Below are 21093 nucleotides of genomic sequence, written 5' to 3' on the forward strand. Positions count from 1 at the left end.
AGGAAGGCTACTGATTTTTGTGTGTTGATTTTGTATCCTGCCTCTTTACTAAACTGATTGAATAATTAGTTTTTCTGTGGAGTTTTTGGGGTTCTCTATGTATATTTTCATATCATCTGCAAATAGTAATAGTTTGACTTCTTCCTTGCCAATTTGGATTCCTTGTATGTCTTTCTTTTGTCTTATTGCTCTGGCTAGAACTTCCAGTACTATATTGAAAAGCAGTGGATAGAGTGGACATCCTTGTCTTGTTCCAGATCTTAATGGAAATGCTTTCAGCTTTTCACCACTGAGAATGATATTGTCTATGGGCTTGTCATATATGGCCTTTATGATGTTGAGGTATGTATTGGAACAAGAACAGACACATGGACCAATGGAACTGACTAAGAAAATCCAGAAATAAACCCACAGATTTATAGTCAACTAATCATTGGCAAAGGAGATAAGAATATGCAATGGAGCAAAGAAAGTTTGTTCAATAAATGGTGCGGGGAAAACTGGGTCACTACATGCAAAAGAATGAAACTTGACTATTACCTCACACCATGCACAAAAACCAACTCAAAATGGATTAAAGAACGAGACATAAGACCTGAAACCATAAAATATATAGAAGGAAATACAGGTGAAACACTACATGACATGCACCTCAAAAACATCTTTACAGACACATCACCCAAAGCAGTGATAGTGAAGGCAAAGATCAACAGCTGGGACTACATCAAATTAAAGAGCTTCTGCACAGCAAAAGAGACAATAACCAAAACAAAGAGAAACCCCACCTACTGGGAGAAAATTTTTGCACACAACATTGATAAAGGATTGATCTCAAAAATTACAAAGAGCTGATGAGACTCAACAACAACAAAGAAAATAATCCAGTCAAAAAATGGACAGAAGACCAAAAAAGAAACTTCTCCAAGAAGAAATGCAAATGGTCAACAGGCATATGAAAAAATGTTCAACATCACCAAATCAGGGAAATGCAAATCAAAACTACAATGAGATACCATCTTACACCAGTGAGAATGGAACATATATAAAAAAAAAACTAGCAACAACAAATGTTGGTGAGGATGTGGAGAAAAAGTAACTCTCCTGCACTGCTGGTGGGAGTGCAAACTGGTCCAACCACTATGGAGAGCTATGTGGAGATTTCTTGACCTACTAAAGATAGAGCTTCCATATGATTCAGCAATCCCACTCGTAGGTATTTATCCAAAGGACACAGAAACATTAATTCAAAAGGGCATCTGCACCCCTATGTTTATAGCAGTACTATTTACAATAGCTAAGCTATGGAAACAACCCAAATACCCCAAAATAGATGACTGGATCAAGAAGATGTGGTACATATACACCATGGAGTATTACTCAGCAATCAAAAAAGATAAACTCATGCAATTTGCAGCAACATGGATGGAGCTAGAAGGGATCATGCTCAGCGAAATAAACCAGAAAGAAAAAGAAAAATACCAATAGTCTCACTTATAGTAGGAATTTAGAAAACCTAAATAGGGGACCAGGAAAAAGACTAATCATAATAAAGAAAAAATCAAAATCAACAAGCAACTATAAACCAGACACATTATGGGGGTGGGTAGGAGAGGAGGGATTAGGTTCAAATTAAGGGAGGGGGGTGGGAATTGTATGGGAATATAACCAAAATGAAAATGCACATATTGTGCAAAAGTTAAGATATTTCCTTTTATCCCAAGTATTTTGAGGGCTTTCATTATACATGAATGTTGAACTTTATCAAATGCTTTCTGAGCATCTATTGATATGATCACATCACTTTTATTTTTCTTTTTGTTGATATGTTGAATTAAATTAATTGATTTTCAGATGTTGAACCAACCTTATATCCCTGGAATGAATCCCACTTGGTCATGGTGTTTAATTCTTTTTTTTTTTAAATTTTAAAAAAGATTTATTCATTTATGCATACAAGAAATGGGGTACAGGCCAGAGTGTGTGGGGTGAGAGGATTCACCAGAGACAGAGTGGGGAATAGAACAGGCAGACTGACTGAAATACACTGCTGAGGGGAGCAGCGGGCAAGACAGGAGAGGTCTACTGTACTATGTGGGTAGCTTCCTGGCTGGCTGGGGATCAAATTCCTGCTGCAGAGGCCATGGATAGCTTCATAGGTTGTGTCTTACCCCCTTGCACCATCAAGGAGGCCCTGTATAATCCTTTTGATGCACTGCTGGATTTGGCTTGCTAAGGTTTTATTTTTTTTTTTAAATAATAAATATTATTTTTATATTCCCCATACAATTGCAACCCCCCCATTCTGACCCCAATTCCTCCCCTCCCGCCCCCCACCCCCCAAAAAGTGTCTCTGGTTCATAGTTTTTTGTTGATTTTGATTTTCACTTTCTTATGGTTATTCATTTTCCTGGTCCCTTATTTAAGTTTTCTAGATTCCTGCTATGAGTGAGACCATCCGGTATTTTTCTTTTTCTTTTTGGCTTATTTTGCTGAGCATGATCCCTTCCAGCGCCATCCATGTTGCTGCAAATTGCATGTGTTTATCTTTTTTGAATGCTGAGTAATATTCCATGGTATATATGTACCACATCTTCTTGATCCAGTCATCTATTTTTGGGCATTTGGGCTGTTTCCAAAGCTTAGCTATTGTAAATAGTGCTGCTATAAACATAGGGGTGCAGGTGTTCTTTGGAATTGATGTTTCTGTGTCCTTTGGGTAAATACCTAGGAGTGGAATTGCTGGATCATATGGAAGCTCTATGTTTAGTTGGTCCAGAAATCTCCACACAGCTCTCCATAGTGGTTGGACCAGTTTGCACTCCCACCAGCAGTGCAGGAGAGTTCCTTTTTCTCCACACCCTCATCAACATTTGTTGTTGCTAGTTTTTTTAATATGTGCCATTCTCACTGGTGTAAGATGGTTCTCATGGTAGTTTTGATTTGCATTTCCCTGATTACAAGTGATGTTGAACATTTTTCATATGCCTGTTGGCCATTTGCATTTCCTCTTCAGAGAAGTTTCTTTTTTGGTCTTCTGCCCATTTTTTGACTGGATTATTTTTTTTGTTGTTGTTGAGTCTCATCAGCTCTTTGCAGATTTTTGTGATCAGTCCTTAATCATTAGTGTTGTGTGCAAAAATGTTCTCCCAGTTGGTGGGGTTTCTCTTAGTTTTTGTTATTGTCTCTTTTTCTGTGCAGAAGCTCTTTAATTTGATGTAGTCCCAGCTGTTGATCTTTGCCTTCACTATCACTGCTTTGGGTGTTATGTCTGTAAAGATGTCTTTGATGTGAATATCACATAGTGTTTGGCCTATATTTCCTTGTATGTATTTTATGGTTTCTGGTCTTATGTCTAGTTCTTTAATCCATTTTGAGTTGATTTTTGTGTATGGTGTGAGGTAGTGGTCAAGCTTCATTCTTTTGCAAGTAGCAACCCAGTTTTCCCAGCACCATTTATTGAACAAACTTTCTTTGCTCCATTGCATAGTCTTTGCTCCTTTGTCAAAGATTAGTTGATCATAAATCTGTGGGTTTATTTCTGGATTTTCTATTCGATTCCATTGGTCTGTATGTCTGTTCTTGTTCCAATACCATGCAGTTTTGATGATTATGGCTTTGTAGTATAGTTTGAAGTCTGGGAGTGTGATGCCTCCATTCCCTTCTTTTTTTTTCAGGAGAGCTTTGGCTATTCGGGTTTTTTTGTGATTCCATATGAATTTCATCAATAATTGCTGTATTTCTTTGAAGAATGACATTGAAATTTTGATTGGAATAGCATTGAATCTGTATATTGCTTTTGGTAGGATGGCCATTTTAATAATGTTTATTCTTCCAATCCATGAGCAAGGGATGTCTTTCCATTTCTTTGTGTCTTCTTCTATTTCTTTTAACAGGCCCCTTCTGGCCTGCAGTCCAAACCCAGAGGGGAGCCCACCAGCGGGGCAGACCAAGCGCACAGGGGATTGTGTCCCCACATCGGCATTTTAGAAAGGGGACCTTTTTCAGTAAAGACTGCTTGAAACCGATAGATGGTTCCTGGAGGAGCCAGAGGGGAGCGACCAGAAAAAAAGTCACTAACACCTTTCTTCAGAAAAAACTGCTTGAAAGGGGCAGAAGGCTCCTGGAGGAGCCCGTGGCCAGCTGGGAAGTTAGCCCACCCCAGGCACTAGGTGGTGCCAGAGATCTCTCCTATTGTTCTTGGGAGCTCTTTTTTTCACCCTGTGGGACAGGGAACAGAATGGGAATGGTAGGGAAAACCTCAACGGCTTTGGGGTGCTGTGTCTGCCTTGTTCCCCACCGACGTGGAGGACCCACGCCCCGAATTTCGCGCCCCGGGTCTCAGTTCCAAAGCCCTCAGGTCCAGGACGCGGGCTGTAGCCCAGTTTAGTGGCCACAGGAATGGTGCCTTTTGCACCCCGCTCCCGTGTCCGGGCGCCTGGTTTCTGATTACTCAGTGAGGGACTTTCACCTGAGTGAGGGCCCCCGCGCGTCTCCCCGCAAGCCTAGGTCCCAGGCGCGGGGACCTGGGCAGCTGCGATCCGCGTTTGCTTTTCGCGCAAGCTTACCGGCGGCCTGGGGCTGAGTGCGGGTCTCCAGAGTCTCTGTTGTTCTCTAATGGCGCCTGGAGCTGTTCGCTCACCTCCTTGGCAAATCCTGCAGGGTTCTCCGCAGCTCCCGTTCGCCGGGTGTGGTGGCTGCAATAGTTCCTTTCCACTCCCAGTCCCGCTTGATGCGTAGTTTGTTCTTGTTGGTCGTTTTAGTTTGTTGTTTTCCTCCTCTCTGCTGGTCGGAGAGTGCCGACTCTGTGGGTGGGGGAGGCGAGCAGGGTTCTGCGCTTTCCTCCCTTCTAGTCCTCTTTTATGGCAACTTTCTTCTTCGGTTAGTTTGCTGGAGTCGTCTGTTTATCTTCCGTGTCCCACTTCTCACTGGGACCTGCCGCTTTTCCTCCCTATTAACTTTTTTTTTTAAATGGGAGATCTTACTCGCTGCGTCTCCTCGCGGCCATATTGCTCCGCCCCCTTCTTTCAAAATTTTTATGTGAAATTGTTTTTTCACTGTTCTTTAAAAAGGAAATGCAGGGCCTCCCCGGTGGCGCAGCGGTTGAGTGCTGGGTTGTGAAGCTGCCCGCAGCCTCTGCGGCGCCAGTTCGATCCCCGGCTGCTCCCCAACCACCGGAGGAGGGTCCCACATGGCGCGCAGACCTCTCCTGCCGCCCGCTGCTCCCCGCAGCAGTGTACTTTGGTCCTTCTGCCTGCTCTGCTCCCCGCTCTGGCTCTGGTGAATCTCTAAGGTTTTATTGAGGATTTTTGCATCTGTGTTCATTAGGGAGTTTGGTCTGTTGTTTTCTTTTTTGTGTGTTATCTTTGGTTTTCATATTAGTGTAATGTTTGCCTCATAAAATGTCTTTGATAGTGTTCCTTCTTTCTTGATTTTTTTTTTGTTTTGTTTTTTAAACTTTTATTTATTTTTTTGATTGCATGCCTTTTTACTGAGCTAACATTGGTTTACAACACTCTATGATTTAGGGGTGTAGGTTGACACCTCAATTGTCACTTTTTTGAAGAAAGGTCATATTACTTTTTTTTTGTTTTATTTTATTTTTTTATTTTTATTTTTTATAAATTTTATTTTTATATTCCCCATACAATTGCGACCCCCTTAATTTGACCCCAATCCCTCCCCTTTCTTGATTTTTTGAAAGAGTTTTTGTAGGAAAGGCATTAGTTCAGCTTTGAATGTTTGGTAGAACTTGCTTGTGAAAGTATCTGGTCCTGGGCTTTTGTTTCTGGGGAATGTTTTGATTACTGTTTCATTTCTACTGTTTTTAATTGGTTTGTTTGAGTTTCTTATTTCTTCTTTATTCATTTGGGGGTGATTGTATAGCTTTAGGAATTTGTCCATCTCATCTAGATTGTTGAATTTTTCTGCATACAAGTGTTCATTGTAATCTCTAATTTTTCTCAGGATTTTTGCTGTGTCCATTGTAATTTCTCCTCTTTCAATTATTGTCCTATTTATTTGAGTTCCCCCCACCCTTTTTTGTGAACCTCCATTAGAAGTTTGTCTATTTTGCTTTTTTTTTCAGTGAACCAGCTTTTGGTTTCATTGTCTTTTTAATTTCTATTTCATTTATTTCTGTTTTAACTTTTATTATTTCTTTTTTTTTTACTGGCTTTTGGGATTTTTGTTCTTCATTTTCTAGTTCCTTGAGATTGTGTGATTATGTTATTTCTTTGAGTTCTTTCTTGTTTCTTGAGGTGGGCCTGTATTGTTATATACTCTCTTCTTACTACTGATTTTGTTGCATCCATATATTCTGAAAGATGGTGTCCTCATTCTTATCCTCCTCAAGGTTTGTTTATTTATTTATTTATTTTTTGTTTTTGTTTTATTTTTATATTCCCCATACAATTGCAACCCCTTTATTTTGACCCCAATCCCTCCTTTCCCTACCTCAAGGTTTTTTTTTAAATTTCTTCTTTGATTTCTTTATTAACCCAGTGGTCTTTCAGTAGTGTGTTGTTCGGTGTCCATGTAATGGTGGTGGTGGGTTCCTTGCTTTCTTTTTGTAGTTGATTTCTAGTTTGATGCCTTCGTGGCCAGAGAGGATACTTGGTTTGATTTTGATCTTGCACTTATTGCTTTTCTTGTGACCCAGTTTATGGTTGATCCTGAGGAATAATTTCTGTGTCTTGGGAAAAATGTGTATTTTGGGGGGTTGTGGTGTAGTGTCCTATCAATGTCTGTCTATACCTTTATTTAGGGCTACTGTGTCCTTTTTAAAATTTTTTGTTTCATTAATCTGCTCATTGGTGAGAGTGGGATGTTGAAGTCTCCTACCACATATGTATTTTCTCTAATGTCTGTTTTCAGAAATGATAGTAATTGTCTAATGTATTTTGGTGCTCCCTCATTTGGTGAATATATATGATGAATGTTATGTCTTCCTGGTGTATTGCCCCCTTGATCATTGTATAGTATCCATTGGTATCTCTTGTCACTTTTTTCAGTTTGAAGTCTATTTTATCTGATATAAGTATGGCTACCCCTGCTTTCTTTGGGGGCCTTGTGCTTGTAGAACTGTTTTCCAACCCTTTACTTTCAATCTATATTTATCTTTAGAACTTAAATATGTTTCCTACAGACAGCAGAAGTTTGGATCAATTTTCTTATCTCATATGCTATTCTGTGTCATTTTAATTGTAAGTTTAATCTATTTAAATTTAGGATGATTATTGATACAAGGAAGTCTGTTATTGCTATTTTGTTCTTCACTTTGTGGTTCTAATCAATACCTTGTTCCATTCTTCCTATTCATCTCACTGTTGGTTTGGATTTTAAGACTTTTTAAAAATTTAATTAAATTACTTTTTTAATTTATATCTTTTACATCATTGTGATTTCCCCATAAAGTTCCCACCACCTCTTGTAAAATATCTTGCAGTGAGGATATAATGGTAGTGAATCTCTGACAATTTTGTTTGTCTGAGAACACTCTTATTTCTCTCTCAAACAGACAGGAGAGCTTTGCAGGGTAAAATATTCTTGGCTGGCATTTTTTGTCTTGGGTTTTTAAAAATATATTGCTCCAATCTTTTCTTGTCCATATAAATAAATCTTTGGAGATGTCTGATGTCAGTCTAGTCAGTTTTCCTTTACAACTTATTTGTTTCTTCCCCCTCATCACTTCATTATTTTTTACTTTGCTTGGATTCTTAGAAACTTTATTATTATGTATTTTGCTGTAGTTTTCCTTTCATTGTGACAGTTTGGCATAATTCTAGCTTCCTGTATGTCTTCTTTCATTTCCTTCTTCAAATTTGTGAAGTTTTCTTCAATTATTTCCTTGCATACTTTTTTTTTGATTTTTTGAAATACCACTTCAAAATAGGCATAATAGGGTGTTATCATATTAGTTGTTTTATATGTGTGTGTATGTGTTTATTTTATATATTTTTTACATCATTTTTCAGAATCAACAAGCAACTATAAACCAGAGACACACTACAAAGGGGTGGGAATTGTATGGGGACTCTAACCAAGATGAACATGCATACATTGTGCAAAAATGAAAAATGATATATTTCCTTGAATAGTTTTTCAGTTTCCTTGTCTCTTTCTTCTCCTTCTGAAATTCCTATGACTCATATATTTCCTTTCCTCATGGTGTCAGATAATTCTCAAAGTATTTTTCATTCTTTTCCCTTTGTAACCTCCTTTTCTTTTTGGTCCTTTATTTATCTGTATCTTCAGAGTACTGATTCATTCCTCCATATCATCTATTCTATTTTCATGGCTCTCCCCAGAATTTTTTAGCTCCTCCATTGATTTTTTTTTAATATCCTGAAGTTCCTTTACTTATTTAAAGTTTTAATCTTGTTCTTTTCTTTGATTATGATTCTCATAGCATTGTTTTCCTTTTCTGCATATTCTCTTATACCTGAAATTTTTAATTATGGCAATTTTGAATGTGTTGAGCATAAAGACTCTTCTGTGACAGTGTCATTGGGTTCATTATACCTGGCAGTTGATTTTCTTTCTGTGGTGTATTGCTCCCAGGAGGGCTTGCTTGGCTATTGTATTTTTCTTTCTCCCCATTGTTTGCTTTTGAGTTTGTTCTAGGCATGGGTCCTTTGGTCCACTGGTGCCAATGAGTGGGACTTCCAGGCACTCTTACCAGTGTGGGCAGTCTTGTTGGGTGTATGAACCACTGGCACTGGTGGGCAGGAGATTCTACAGCTCTCACCTAGGTTCCCACCCCACCCCCCCAGCAGACAGACGCCAGCATTGTTTTTAAAGAGTGAAATCTACTGGCATTGACTGTGATAGAAAATTTCAGTGTTTTATAACCACTGGAGGGGCAGTACATTACATCAATTGTTAAAAATATCTCAACCATAACAGCTCAATACAAGTTTACAACTGATTACGATAGACATAAATTTAATGCTATATGAGGACCTACTATGTGGTTTTAAGTAAGGGATATATTAATGAGTAAGAAATGCTCTGTCACACCCTAATTCAAAAGTATTCCTGCACCCCTATGTTTATTGCAGCACAATTTATAATAGATAAGTATGGAAATAATCCAAGTGCCAAAAACAGATGACTGGATCAAGAAGATATGGATAGATACAAAATGGAATACTATTTAACAATCAAAAAAGACAAACTCATGCCATTTGGAATAACATGGATGGAGCTAGAAAGGATTATGCTCAGTGAAATAAGTCAGAAGGAAAAAGAAAAATATCAGATGGTTTCACTTATAAGGGAACCAAATAACGAATCAGGAGAAAAAAATAATAACAAAAAATTGGCAGGCAACTATATATATATTTTAAAGGGTAACAAAAGGTTTGTTTTCAAGGGAAGGGGAATGAAGAAATGAACAACTCAGGGAGAAAAGAGAGATAGATTCTTAAAATGTGTCCTACCTGTTCCACAGACCTGGAATCCCAAATAACCCGCAGAGACCAAATCTGCCTGGCCAAGAGCACGAGCCAAGTGTGCCCAACCCCACTAACGTGGCTGGTTTTTATTTACAAACAGAGAAAATGGTGGCAGGCAACTATAAATCAGAGACATTCTGCAGGGGAGGGATGAGGAAGAGTTATCAGAACAGGGGAGGGAAGAACAGGGGACTATGGTGATGGTGCATGGATGACTTGGTGGTGGGAATTCTATGGGGACTACACCTGAGAGTGTTAGGGGGAAAAGGATGTCCTAAAGCTAATTCCATATAGGCTTTGTGGACTCCACCCCCCACTCCAGACCAAAGCCAAAAGATACTGGGAACTCCAAATCCCATCACCACCCAAGGGAAGGTTCCTGGCATCTGAGGTTAAGCAGCCAGGTTTGGTAAAACGGACACGTGGGCTTTGGAGAGGAGCCCCCATTTTTGGCTCTTCCCGCATTCGGCCAGCTCTGAGAGTGCCTTTGGGTTTCCAGGTCCGCGCATCAGGTAGGACGCATTGAAGACTTTATTTCCCTATTTTCTCCCTGAGTTGTACATTTCCTTAATTCCCTTTTCCTTGTAAATAAACCTTTTATTAACCTTGTGTGTGCCTGTAGTGGAGTATTAATAAGTCCCTTGTAAGTGCGTGGGTGAGGACCCACAGCCAGGCAACTCGTTTTATATCAGGGTTGCTCCGTAACAAGAGGACAATGATGTAAAATATACATAAATAAATAAATTATATTAAAAAAAGAAATGTTTTTCATGGAGTAAGAAGACAGATGTGATAACACAAGGTGATCCATGCTGTTTTGGCTTTTGTTTACCTTCCTAACCTTATATCCTGCTACTCCCTGACTCACACCTGAGTTGTAGTGGCAGCTAGTGGCTGCCCTCAACAGGCTGTTCTCTCTTTCTGAAATATTGTCATTCTTTTCTCTGCCTGCTGAATCTGACTTACAGCTCTAGCTCAGTATTCTGATTTTGCAGGCAAAGTGTAAGTAAATGCTTTTCTACTCCACTCATTCAGGCCAGCTTTAGTTCTATTATTACTATTACTAATTGATTGTTTATGTCTCTGTTACTGAGTGTAGGATATGCCATTCAGCTTTGTTTCTCTTACTGAGCTGGCACATAGACAGACCTTAAAGCGCATATTTGATAAACACACAAATAAAAGTGCAGTGAATGGGTGCTATGAGATCATATTATACACAATCTCCCTGTTGATTCTTCCACCTGCTCCTTCTGTATATTCCACTAAAAGGGAGCTCTCCATACTCCAGAGCGAATCTGAGGCAGGCTATTCTGACGTGTTGGCACTGAAGGTAGTTATGAGTTGCCAAATATAAAAGGGAGAGGGAATTTTGGAGGATAATTCAGGTTTCCCTCATGATTCCCTGGAGGAGATTTCATCTTAGTAGTAGGCAGCTGAGACAAAGTAATCCTTTTTCTCTCATCCCTACCTTATATTAACAATATTTACTTAGTCAAGTAGGTAAAGCAGTTTTGTTTGGCACTTGGCTAGCAGGTAACATCCCAACACCTTTAGCCTTAGGGAGACAGGGCCTCATGTATTTCCTTGTGGTCTGCAAAAGCGCAAGGAATTTGAATCCAGTTTCAACATGGCCTATGTACTCGTGCAGCAAATTAAACCATCCTCTATCCAAGTGGTCTATGTATTTGGTTATTGAAGTTTTGTTATATGTCCACTTTAGATGTTTGCACAAAGTTGAAAAAAAGTACTGTTAGGTCAGGCAGACTGGTTTGACTCCTGTTTGTGTTTTCCTAGCTTGGTGACCTTGGCCACGTGGCCCCACCTCACTGTAACTCAGTCCCCTCATTTGAAACATGGACAAAACAGAGTACTGGTGGCAGGTTTAGGTGGGATCCTACAAAGAAAGAGCTGTGTACATATTTGGCACATTGTAAGCTTTCAATGAGTATGAGCTACTTTCACAGTCCTGTTGTGAAAGATAAAAGCTATTTTTTTCTTGGCACGTAGACTTTTCTTTTTCTTTCAAATAACCATACTCCTTAATTAACTAAAGCAGATAAGATGTGTGTCCTTAGCAGGTGAGGGCTATGGTCATTGAGAACCTCATTGGAGGTGAAGGGAAACCTCTTTCTGTGGGTGTGACAGCCCAGGGCCACTGTGGGCCCCCAGTCTCCCATGGCATTTCCCATCCACAGACTTCTTACCTTTGCAGCCCCTGCAGATGGGTGGGACACGTGGCCTCCTTCTCTAGCACCCTAAGGCTCTTCCATATGCTGGTGAGAGTGAGCTTTTTCTTCTTCTAGTATCAGTGTTTCAGTTTCAGATGTTGGCAGTGCTTACTGTATGCCTGGCTTGCGTTTTCCCTGCAGCAGCCTAGAATCCATCATTTACCCTAAAGCCCTTGCTCCTCTTATACAGAATGGTGTTTAGAAACCAAGGTGTGAGTGCAAGGTCCTCTTGGAAGACAAAGCAAGGAAGACATGTGCATCTACTAACCCACCGATACACACACTCTGCATTGGATGCATCTATCTGTACACATATATTTAAAAAGCATCAACTCATGATGATGCCTCTGATTCCAGTCCAACACCACAGGTTTTATCCTGGCTTTCTGCCTTTTGGGGGAAAAAAGATAACACTGTAAGAACGAAAAACACATCAATGGTTATTCAGGGCTGTTCAAGAGATTTTTGACTTGCTGTGGTTGGTCTTATGGTTCAGAGAGGGTGGATATGTAACTATGCATTTGTCAATACCCACAGGGTTGTATACCACAAAAAGTAAGTTTGAATTTGACTACATATAAATTTAAGAAAACATGAGGCAGGGGGTTGAAAGAACTAACAGGGACTGCAGACCATGATAAATAAATCTAACTGCATTTAGAGAGAGAGAGAGAGAGAGAGAGAGAGAGAGAGAGAGGCAAAACTAGCAGGCAAACTACAAATCAGAGACACACAGCAGGGGAGGAGGAGGGAGAGGGATCAAACAGGGGAGGAAAAAGCACAAGAGACTATGGTGATTGTTCACAGGTGACTTGGTGGTGGGAGTTTTATGAGGATTACACCTAAGAGGAAAAAAATCAAACATTATACAAAAATGAACAACAATGTAAAACACATATATTTAAATAAATATATTTAATAAAAAAAGTAATGATATAACCACACCAAAGAGTGTGGCATCTTGGGGCTGACCATAGGAACTTGGGAAGACAGCATACGGTGGATACTTGAGCAACCTAGGTGTGAACTGCATGGATCCACTTTTCTTGTAAACAGATGATATGTGATATTGATGAATATAGTATCGTAATACATTTCCTCTCATGATTTTCTTTTCTCTAACTTACTTTAATCATAATAATACAGGGCATCAAATATGTAACAAACAAAATACGTGTTAATTGACCTACGGGTAAGGTTTCTGGTCAACAGCAGACTGTTAGTGCTTAAGATTTTGGGTGAGTCAAAAGTAATATGCATATTTTCAAGTGTGTGTGTGTGTGTGTGTGTGTGTGTGTGTGTGGTCAGCTTCCTTAACCCGTGCATTGTTCCAGGGCAAATGTATTGAATGAATCAGAAAGGCTGAGAAGACAAACATGGCATAAACACTGGAGTTGGTAAATTTATTTCTCATAGGTGTGTAGGCTAGTAATCCTAAAACTACTTTTGATTTATACTAGGGTTAAGAAAATTAGTGCCATATTGTGGATCGTGATAGCCAGATTTCTCAATGTCAAAGAAAGAAGAAAGAAATATTTTTGGAATTTTTATATGAGATTTATATAGATATAAAAGTCAGATTTCGGGCCTCCCCTGGTGGCGCAGGCGGTTGAGCGCAGCGCTGCAAAGCTGTCCGCAGCCTCTGCAGCGCCTGTTTGATCCTGGCCAGCTGGTGAGGGTCCCACATGGTGTGGCAGACCTCTCCTGTCTCTCCCACTGTTCCCCTCAGCAGTGTATTTCAGTCAGTCCACCTGTTCTGTTCCCCACTCTGTCTCTGGTGAATCCTCTCACCCTCCCACACATCTGGCCTGTACCCCAGTTCTTATATAAACAAACAAACAAATAAATAAATAAATCTTTAAAAAAAATAAAAGTCACATTTCATTATACACTTAAAGAAGATTTATTGTAAAGGATAATTATATTAAAATGAGAAATTATCTAATTTTAATTATATTAAAAAGAAAATGAAAGCCTGCAAAAAGCTATCAAAATTTATACAAGCATATGTAGGTTTATGTATATACAAGATGTATTTTTCTCTAAAAGTATCAATATTTACAGGAACACAGTTATTGTCATTCTGGCTCAAACTAATGAGATTTTGTTCTTCTTAGAAACAATTAAAAAGTTGTCTCTTTCTTTTATTGAGTGGTGTTGGTACATTTTATTGCCAACATGGATTTAAAATGAGGTGACTTCAGTCCTCCCTGATGTTTATATTATTATTATGTTTATATTCTCCCACTATGATTTCATTTTTATAAAGGTCTAAAATGGACAAATCAGATTTCTGCTGCTAGAAGTCAGAATAGTCATTTATTGGGGGGAGATGGGTAATCTTTCTGGGGTGCAAATTGTGTTCCCTATCTCTATCTGGGAGGTGGTTACACAGGTGTGTTGACTTCATAAAATGGTATCAAGTCATGTATGCAGGTTATCTATCCACCTTATATATATGTTATATTTTAATCAAAACATTTACTTAATGAATTTCCCAATACATCCTTAGCTAAAACACTCAAAAGTGTCTCCATGTTCTCATAAGTAATTCTCTGTTATGCCAATTTTTAAGATATCCTGTCTAAATTTCTCCCATCCTGTCCGGAGCCGTCCGGAGCATGCGCCGTGTTGCGTATGCGTGCCATGAGTTAAGTTTCGCTTTACCGTTTCACTTTCGGAGAACCACAGGTTTTTCCTGTAAATCACATGAGACTGGGAGGTACGTGGGGAGGAGCTACCAGGATACAAGAGGAGAATGCGGGAGCGAGAGGGAGAGAAGAAAAGAGACTTAGGAGGAGAGCCACCAGAGAGGAGAGTGCTGCGAGAGGAGCAGAGAGAAGGCCAGGGAACTAAGAAAGCCAGGGAAAAGAAAGACATGGAAAAGTAAGAGAAGGAAAAGGAAAAATAAAGAAGCGTGCGCTAGCGTCAAGTTGTCTCAAGCCCCTCATTTCATCCTCAGTCCTTCTCTTTTCGTGCCTACGAATCCCGCGGGTCGGGACACCATCCGACATTAGAAGCTCTATCTCTCACAAATATATTCAAACTTTTTTTTTTTTTAAAGATTTATTTATTTATTTATACAAGCACTGGGTACAGTCAGAAGTGCAGGAAGGTGAGAGAATTCACCAGAGCCAGAGCGGGGAGCAGAGCAGGCAGAAGGACCGAAGTACACTGCTGAGGGGAGCAGCGGGCGGCAGGAGAGGTCTGCGCACCATGTGGGACCCTCCTCTGGTGGCAGGAGAGGTCTGCGCACCATGTGGGACCCTCCTCTGGTGGCCGGGGAGCAGCCGGGGATTGAACCGGCGCTGCAGAGGCTGCGGGCAGCTTTGCAACCCAGCGCTCAACCGCTGCGCTACCGGGGAGGCCCTGTATTCAAACTTTTGTTTAGATTTGTGATAATACTTTTCCCGAGAGATTGTTATCTTTTGTAATGACTAAGTTTATACACTGAGAGAAGTGATGCATTCCTTGATTTTTCTCTAAATTTACCTTCTCAATTTGAATGGAGGTTTTTTTTTTCTTCTAGAACTTAAAACTCAGTCTAGAAGGCAATTTTCTTTCTTAGTTAAAAAATGTTATTGGGCCTCCGTGGTGGTGCAAGCAGTTAAGACACAACCTATGTAGCTATCCACAGCCTCTGCAGCACGAGTTCCATCCCCAGCCGGCCAGGAAGCTACCCACAGAGCACAGCAGACCTCTTCTGTCTCGCCCACTGCTCCCCTCAGCAGTGTATTTCAGTCAGTTTGCCTGTTCCAGTCCCCTCTCTGTCTCTGGTGAATCCTCTCACCCCCTACACCTCTGGTCTGTACCCCAGTTCTTGTATGCATACATAAACAAATCTTTAAAAAAATACAAAAATAAAATCAGTGTTCTCAGGGTTGCTTTCTTTAAAAAAAAATGTTATTTATATATAAACATTTTATCACAGTCTCACTTGGCCTTCATTTTGATAGCTTAAAAATGACATTCTCTTCCACTTTAAGTCACAAGGAATTGCTACTCTATTTTCTGCTTTTGTCACTTTTCATGAATCTACTCTGAATTTACTAAAAGTCTAACATCTGTTTCTGGAATAGTTATGCTATTCCAGATTCTGGCTGTATCAGTTCCATAAAAGAATAATGCAATAATGTACAAGTTCTAGTAAAACACAAATTTTGTACTTTTAAACCAGTTAAGGTCTTCCCTGGCCTAGGCTGACTTTGGATTTTAACAATGTTTAACTGTCCTTTGTTTAGAGAGATGTTCTTTGGTATAGAAGTAAAAACTATTCAACTAGGGGATTATCACTGTGAGGTTGGTTTGGCATGGAGGCTGCTGCTGAAAACACCTATAGTAGCATATAAATATGGAGCCTTATCTTTTGTTTTGATAAAAATGAGTTTCACTTGAGGCGCTTAGCATGGCTCATGACACATCCCTTTGGCCTACTCACCCAACTGAATGTCATTTTATAGGTGACATCCTAACTCACAAATCTATCTTGATGCATAAAATACACCTAAAATATTTACTAGTAGAGGCATGCAATTTTCTATTTTTAAAAATATGAGCTTTCAATTTTCTGTTGTCTTCTTAAATGTTACTCCTATGGCCTCTAAATGCTTCCGCCATTAGTCATTTTTAAAAACAAGTTTTCGTCACCTTTTTGTTTCCTTTTCTTTGTCATTTCGTTCAGCTGCCATTGACGAGCTCTGAGACCTTGGATGGGTTTAGCATTTCCGAGCTGCTGATCTCCCAGCAGTGAACTGAGGACAGAACTTCCATGTTTTGGCTGCCTGGCTGGATTAAAGAAAAATACCCCACAGTGTGGTAGGTGTTCAGTGTATGATGATTCACTTCCCACTGCCTCAAGCATTGCAAACCAGAATTCAGCACAGTCATTAACAATGGGCCACAATCATTTTGTTTTCATAAAAATTTAATTTATGATTTCAATTCATCACTTTTTTTTTTTAAGATTTATTTATTTATACAAGCACTGGGTACAGTCACAAGTGCGGGAGGGTGAGAGAATTCACCAGAGCCAGAGCAGGGAACAAAACAAGCAGAAGGACCGAAGTACACTGCTGAGGGGAGCAGTCAGCGGCAGGAGAGGTCTGCGTGCCATGTGGGACCCTCGCCTGGTGGCAGGGGATTGAACTGGCGCTGCAGAGGCTGCCCGCAGCTTCACAAACCAGTACTCAACCGCTGTGCCACTGGGGAGGCCCCCAATTCATCACCTTTTAAAGAAATTTGGAAGATATGAGGGAGCCCCAGGGTTCTGGAAGGAACTTTACCACACAGAAAGACAACCTCTGCTCTGCTGCTGCTGCCAAGGGCCATTTGGTGGGATGTGCTGACTTTGGAAACATATATTATACTGAAATGGGCAATAAACTCCCAAATGCCATTCTTTATAAAATTTTCTGACTTAGATTAAGAGGTTGAATAAATATAAATGTCTACTTGAGATATACTTCAATCATTGAACCTGCAACTATGAAGCACTGAGAATTCTTGGGGGAAATGCCCATCTGCTCCCCTAACAAGCATTATTGGGGGGCTCACCCAGGACAGTGGTGTCTGCCTTTCGTTCCGGCAGCATGCATCTTTTGCAGCATATTCAGAGCTCTGCTACACCTTCCCTGCTCTCCAGATCCAAATTAGGACAGATGTTCAGGTGGATCACTCACCTGCTTTCTTAAGATTGGGTCCACAAATTGTCAGCGTCCATTGCTGAAGAAGCCCATGCAAAGAACCCTTACACTGATTTGGCTGGAACTCTCTCATCTCTGCTGCCATCAGTGTGCTTCTCTCTTTGCTCTTTTCTTCTAGAAATGGGAAGGAAGAAACATGCAAACACATGCAAAAACCCTGCAACTACAAACCAGGGTGGCTGCTGAAATACATAAGTCTTTGAATCCTGCTGTGACTCTCCCTGGTAATGATTTTAAGATTGGAGGGAACTTTACTGATCCTTTACCCCCATCCTCAAGTTATTTTCATCAGTGCATTTCTATTCCAAATGCTAAAATTTTCCTACTTTAGAAATGTTCACTTTATAATTTCATTAGAGATTCAGGGTTGCATTTATATTTAAAATTATTTACTTAAAAATTCCTTTTTAGATAGTACTAAGCAATCTCTATAGCTGAAAGGGAAGTTCTGGAGGTGAACCTGTGGCACTACAGGTGAGCTAAAGAAGAAAGGCCAGGAACCCACAGAGCCAGGGTGTTTGGGAAGAGACCTGCAGGTGTCCTTCTGCATTTCCTCCCTCACTCTTTCCTGGCTCCGTCCATTTGAAACAGGGGCGGACAGGGCAGGAGGGCAGGAGGCCAGATGGAAGGAAGGAATGGCCACCCACCTGCCCGGGCAATACAATATGCACACAATAGGGGTCTTTGGGCTATAGCTAAACAAAGGACAGTGTCTGATAGAGGACAGGTCGTCTGTGGGTTCTCACCTGCACACACAATTGCAAGAAATCTCAGGCTCCAGGAACAACCACCATGGGGTTTATTTTACAAACAGGAGAAACAAAGAGTTACTGTAGCCACAAGTAGCTGGCTATCTCACCCAGATAGCATCAGTGATGGTCGCCAATGGTCACTAGGAGTGCTGGACAGCACTGGCCAGTAGTCATGGTCACTACTGGTCCATCAGAGGTGGTGTCAGAGACATCAAGTGTTAACAGCTCTTTGTGAATTGCTGGACCATACCAACAACAAACAGCTCTTTGAGACATCAGGCCCAGGGCCTTTGGTGCTCCTTTCAGGCAATGTTAGAGATAGAACTGAGGCTACTTTACTTCTTTCTTTGGAGGCCAGGAGTGGAGTCTTCCCTTTCTTTCTTCTTCTTTTGGAGGCTGGAACTGTCGTCTTTCCTTCTTCAGAGGCTGGAACCGTCTGTCCTGTTCAGGGGCTGAAGTCATCTCTTCTGTTCCACAGCTGGTATCATCTCTCCTCTCAGCTTCCTCCAATTCTGGCTTCTATCCTCTTTCAGGGTGCTCCACCCATAAGTCTGATTGGACCACTTTTCAATCCTGTGGTTAATTGGACAATTTAGCACCAATCAGCTCATAGCTTGCACCTGATTGATCCATTCCACAATCCAGGAAGTAGGCTGTTACATAAAAGGGCTCTGAGGTGCAACTGCCACAACAGCCTTATGGTGGAGCAGCAGAGTGAAAAGAATACCATTGCTGCTTCTGGATCCCACCACTGAGGCGGCTAGATTCCAGTAACACATTCCAGTTCTGGGAGGTAGAGCTCTTCATTTCATTTTCAGAAAGAATATTCAGTTGACTAACTCAGAAGGCTTTTTGGAAATCAGCATGTCATCCACTTCATGTCTTCACAGCTTGTGAAATCAGCACAGTTTACACTGATTTCCAAGCACCTGCACATTTGTGTCTCCTCTATCAGGAAACAAAGTCATCTTAAGAATTAGGGGTACTGGGCCTCCCCGGTGGCGCAGCGGTTGAGCGCTGGCTTGCGAAGCTGCCCGCGGCCTCTGCAGTGCCGGTTCGATCCCCGGCTGCTCCCCGGCCACCAGAGGAGGGTCCCACATGGTGCGCAGACCTCTCCTGCCGCCCGCTGCTCCCCTCAGCAGTGTACTTCGGTCCTTCTGCCTGCTCTGCTCCCCGCTCTGGCTCTGGTGAATTCTCTCACCCTCCCGCGCTTCTGACTGTATCCAGTGCTTATATAAATAAATAAATAAATAAATAGATAGATAAATAAATAGATAAATAAATAAAAATCTTAAAAAAAAAAGAATTAGGGGTACTAAAAGCTTTATTACAAGAATGACATTTTACCTGCTATAGAAGGAGCTGAGAAAATGAAGGTTAGGAGGAAGAACTGAGGGACCTGAGTGCTTGCAGTAGGGGATCAAAATCTAGCCTGCAAGAATGAACAATGCTAGTGGACTAGAGTAAGTCAGTATTGAGGCTACTGCAGTATTGAGGCGCTGCAGTGGGTGGGCAAGTAGAAGCCTGCGGGGGAAATCCCGTAACCTGAGCCTAGATGTGAAGGTAATATGAGAGGTAGCCTGACAGGAGAAACCTGCTGGTGTGGTGCTATCTCTGTGGGGCTGCAGCCCAATGCCTGATGGTGGGCTGGGGACTGCAGCAGCCCCCACAGTTGGGAGGAGCCTGGGTAGTGGAGAAAAATGAGGCAAGCTGGGCCCTGTTGGGGACCTCTGTGCCTGCCAGTCCTTGTGACTGATCAGGGTGACCTCAGAACAAAGCTCTGGTCACATCCGCCTTTCTCTTTTGGCCACTTTTTTTTTTAAGATTTATTTATTTCATGCATACAAGAACCGGGGTACAGGCCAGATGCCCGGGAAGGTGAGAGGATTCACCAGAGACAGAGTGGGGAACAGAACAGGCATCCTGACAGAAATACACTGCTGAGGGGAGCAGCGGGCGAGACAGGAGAGGCCTGCTGCGCCATGTGGGAATCTCACTGGCCGGCCGGAATTGAACCCATGTTGCAGAGGCTGCGGACAGCTTCACAGCACTGCACTCAACCGCCTGCACCACGAGGGGAGGCCCTCTTTTGGCCACTTCTAATCTGAAAGTGTGGATCCTAGCCTTAGCTAATTTTACAAGGGTTATGTCATGGTCATGATGTATCTTGAGAATGTTTTTGCCACATAAATAGTACTTAATATTTAACAATTAAGACAGGCCTGCCACAGACCTATTAAGTTAGAAAATGTGTTTTACCAAGATCCTGAGGTCAGTGGGAAGTTCATTCAGATACTGCAAATGAGAAGCAAAACAAAATTCGCTCCTGAATATTTCACAAATCTCCTTGAATATGCTTGAAGATCTCTAATAAGTTAAACATTTATGTGGTACTGGTGTTCTGTTGATGGGTGGGACTAAGGGAAATTCAGAAAAACAAAGTCCAAAGAATCTGTCCTTGTATTTTCAGTACTGTCCATGGGAGGGCGCCCAGGCTGACTGCTTCACTGCACTCTCCATTGGTGTAGGCTACGTTTTGATTCTCCAGCTCTTGTCTTGTTGGACTCGACCTTCTTTGTTCTCATTTTTGCTTCTCGACCAGTGTTTCTCAACCTGGGCTGCTCATTGGAATTCTTTCGGGTAGTTTTAAAAATCCAAATGCCAAGCTGCACCCTCGTGTAACCCAGACATGGATGTTTTTTTAAAGATCTCCACGTGTCTCCCAAGGTTATGTTTCAGATCCTCATTTTTATAACTGTTGTCCGTGGACCGGGGCACAGGTTCCAGCTGGGTCCTGCCACAGACCTATTAAATTAGAAAACATGTTTTACCAAGACCCTGAGTGGGAAGTTCACCAAAGTTTGAGAAGTGCTGTACCCACCATTATACCTCTCTTCTTGCTACCCAACTTCTTTAGTATATGCTTTGAAAGTATAAAATCTTATATTTTCTA

This window comes from Talpa europaea (genome assembly GCF_964194135.1).
Source record: "Talpa europaea genome assembly, chromosome: 12".
Classification (NCBI taxonomy): domain Eukaryota; kingdom Metazoa; phylum Chordata; class Mammalia; order Eulipotyphla; family Talpidae; genus Talpa; species Talpa europaea.